The 3,885-nt window shown below is 53.4% G+C and overlaps 1 non-coding gene across 1 annotated transcript in view; it reads left to right on the forward strand.

The window, feature by feature from the left end:
• Positions 1-2,735: 2,735 nt before the first annotated feature.
• LOC126150112 (small subunit ribosomal RNA) overlaps positions 2,736-3,885 on the forward strand; it is a 1,909-nt gene continuing 759 nt past the window's right edge. The window contains exon 1 of the ribosomal RNA XR_007531313.1: positions 2,736-3,885. This exon is cut by the window's right edge and continues 759 nt beyond it. This is a non-coding gene — a ribosomal RNA (small subunit ribosomal RNA).

Below are 3,885 nucleotides of genomic sequence, written 5' to 3' on the forward strand. Positions count from 1 at the left end.
CTTAACCTAACCTATGTCACCTTAACCTAACCTATGTCACCTTAACCTAACCTATGTCACCTTAACCTAACCTATGTCACCTTAACCTAACCTATGTCACCTTAACCTAACCTATGTCACCTTAACCTAACCTATGTCACCTTAACCTAACCTATGTCACCTTAACCTAACCTATGTCACCTTAACCTAACCTATGTCACCTTAACCTAACCTGTGTTGCACCTTAACCTACCTCAATTTGCACCGCAATGTAACTCAATTTGCACCGCAATGTAACTCAATTTGCACCGCAATGTAACTCAATTTGCACCGCAATGTAACTCAATTTGCACCGCAATGTAACTCAATTTGCACCGCAATGTAACTCAATTTGCACCGCAATGTAACTCAATTTGCACCGCAATGTAACTCAATTTGCACCGCAATGTAACGCAATTTGCACCGCAATGTAACGCAATTTGCACCGCAATGTAACGCAATTTGCACCACAATGTAACGCAATTTGCACCGCAATGTAACGCAATTTGTACCGCAATCTACCCCCATGTTGTGCCTTAACCTAACCCACGTTGTGCCTTAACCTAACCCACGTTGTGCCTTAACCTAACCCACGTTGTGCCTTAACCTAACCCACGTTGTGGCTTAACCTAACCCACGTTGTGGCTTAACCTAACCCACGTTGTGGCTTAACCTAACCCACGTTGTGGCTTAACCTAACCCACGTTGTGGCTTAACCTAACCCACGTTGTGGCTTAACCTAACCCACGTTGTGGCTTAACCTAACCCACGTTGTGGCTTAACCTAACCCACGTTGTGGCTTAACCTAACCCACGTTGTGGCTTAACCTAACCCACGTTGTGGCTTAACCTAACCCACGTTGTGGCTTAACCTAACCCACGTTGTGGCTTAACCTAACCCACGTTGTGGCTTAACCTAACCCACGTTGTGGCTTAACCTAACCCACGTTGTGGCTTAACCTAACCCACGTTGTGGCTTAACCTAACCCACGTTGTGGCTTAACCTAACCCACGTTGTGGCTTAACCTAACCCACGTTGTGGCTTAACCTAACCCACGTTGTGCCTTAACCTAACCCACGTTGTGCCTTAACCTAACCCACGTTGTGCCTTAACCTAACCCACGTTGTGCCTTAACCTAACCCACGTTGTGCCTTAACCTAACCCACGTTGTGGCTTAACCTAACCCACGTTGTGGCTTAACCTAACCCACGTTGTGCCTTAACCTAACCCACGTTGTGCCTTAACCTAACCCACGTTGTGCCTTAACCTAACCCACGTTGTGCCTTAACCTAACCCACGTTGTGCCTTACCCTGCTCTGTAATTGGCATATGACACGTTACATTAATGTATTGTTGTCCAACCGCAACCGGCTCAGAATGTTGTGTACACAGCTATGTGTCATCTCCCCATAACAGCTGCATTGCAGTGTGGTACGCCATAGAGACGTGTGGGAGTAATGGACGCAGTGGATGGCGATCAGCATGAGCCGTCTGTTCATGTAGTGGCGCGTGTATGCAGACGTAGTAGTCTCTTCTCACACAATGTGATAGCACGGTGCCCCGCGTTCCACATCTGCGACATGCTACAGAGGCCGGTTGACAGTTGGTCGCGCAATGGAGATCGCATATGTACGGGGGCACCTTCCACGTGCCCTCTAGTCGGGCACATTTTGTTGCGTGGATGTGAGCGAATGTAGTGTGTCTTGACACCTGACAGGCAGGCATGCAATAATAGTTGACTTTGCAAACGGGGATGGACGTGTACGTTTACTGGTGACGTTACGCAAATGAACAACTGGTAACCCGTTGTGGTGCGGTTGATCTTGCTGGAGGTACATCTGTGAGGGCAACGATCGGTACAGCTACGAAGCGGTCCCCACCATACCAACGAACGTGAATGTGAATCTGGGTGTGAAGCGATACGCGGCTGTGGGTGGGTGGGACTGTCCCCGGCCGGTGAGGGGGGGCCGCCCGGCGTGCTGGCCGCGCGGTGCGTGGGCGCACGCGCTACAGCCGGCTGGTGGGGGCGCCCAGTGGCAGGCGCGCCGGCCGACGGACGCGGCAGGCGGCGCAGCTGCGCGCCGGGGCACCCTGCGCGCGGCGCCGTGCAGCCAAAGTGGGTCCTCGCGGACCCGGTGCGAAGCGCGGTGGACATCTGCAGTGTGCTGGTCCGATTGAGGACTGTGTGCGTTGAGGATGCGCCGCCGCCCGGCACTCGGCGCCGCGACGCCGTCTGCTGCTCGGTCGCCCCAGCGGTTCTCGCTGGTGGTTTGTATCGCAGTTGTGCGGACGTGTTGGCACGTGCGCTGTGCTGGGAGAGTTCGCTTCGGCACCCACGTGGGGCCTTTGCCCTTCTGTGGCGCTGGCGTTGGAGCTGCCGGTCACCGTAGGTGGCGCGTGTTGTCTCCCGCCGGCAATGCCACGACAGCACGCTCCCGGGCCTCTGTCGGCAGCGGCAAGCTCAGTTGGGAGCACGGGTGGTCGCACCTAAAGCGTCTACTCGCCTAACTCCGGGCGATTGCGCCTCTCTCGAACCCGACCAAGTACTTAGGACGGCGCTGCGCGCCGCCGGGACCTGAGAGGGTTTCGAGGTGTATTGTGCAGGGGAGCCCAGCCTCCTCCTGTTTGCAGAATAATTGAGCGGACGCTTGCGTGTTCGCGCGGGCCCCCGGGACACACTCCCGGGCGGCCGGCTGCTCAGCTCTAGTTGACGCAGCTCCCTGGTTGATCCTGCCAGTAGTCATATGCTTGTCTCAAAGATTAAGCCATGCATGTCTCAGTACAAGCCGCATTAAGGTGAAACCGCGAATGGCTCATTAAATCAGTTATGGTTCCTTAGATCGTACCCACGTTACTTGGATAACTGTGGTAATTCTAGAGCTAATACATGCAAACAGAGTCCCGACCAGAGATGGAAGGGACGCTTTTATTAGAACAAAACCAATCGGTCGGCTCGTCCGGTCCGTTTGCCTTGGTGACTCTGAATAACTTTGGGCTGATCGCACGGTCCTCGTACCGGCGACGCATCTTTCAAATGTCTGCCTTATCAACTGTCGATGGTAGGTTCTGCGCCTACCATGGTTGTAACGGGTAACGGGGAATCAGGGTTCGATTCCGGAGAGGGAGCCTGAGAAACGGCTACCACATCCAAGGAAGGCAGCAGGCGCGCAAATTACCCACTCCCGGCACGGGGAGGTAGTGACGAAAAATAACGATACGGGACTCATCCGAGGCCCCGTAATCGGAATGAGTACACTTTAAATCCTTTAACGAGTATCTATTGGAGGGCAAGTCTGGTGCCAGCAGCCGCGGTAATTCCAGCTCCAATAGCGTATATTAAAGTTGTTGCGGTTAAAAAGCTCGTAGTTGGATTTGTGTCCCACGCTGTTGGTTCACCGCCCGTCGGTGTTTAACTGGCATGTATCGTGGGACGTCCTGCCGGTGGGGCGAGCCGAAGGCGTGCGACCGCCTCGTGCGTGTTCGTGCGTCCCGAGGCGGACCCCGTTGAAATCCTACCAAGGTGCTCTTTATTGAGTGTCTGGGTGGGCCGGCACGTTTACTTTGAACAAATTAGAGTGCTTAAAGCAGGCAAGCCCGCCTGAATACTGTGTGCATGGAATAATGGAATAGGACCTCGGTTCTATTTTGTTGGTTTTCGGAACCCGAGGTAATGATTAATAGGGACAGGCGGGGGCATTCGTATTGCGACGTTAGAGGTGAAATTCTTGGATCGTCGCAAGACGAACAGAAGCGAAAGCATTTGCCAAGTATGTTTTCATTAATCAAGAACGAAAGTTAGAGGTTCGAAGGCGATCAGATACCGCCCTAGTTCTAACCATAAACGATGCCAGCCAGCGATCCGCCGCA

The sequence above is a fragment of the Schistocerca cancellata genome, unplaced genomic scaffold, assembly GCF_023864275.1.
Source record: "Schistocerca cancellata isolate TAMUIC-IGC-003103 unplaced genomic scaffold, iqSchCanc2.1 HiC_scaffold_970, whole genome shotgun sequence".
In the NCBI taxonomy this organism is placed as follows: Eukaryota; Metazoa; Arthropoda; class Insecta; order Orthoptera; family Acrididae; genus Schistocerca; species Schistocerca cancellata.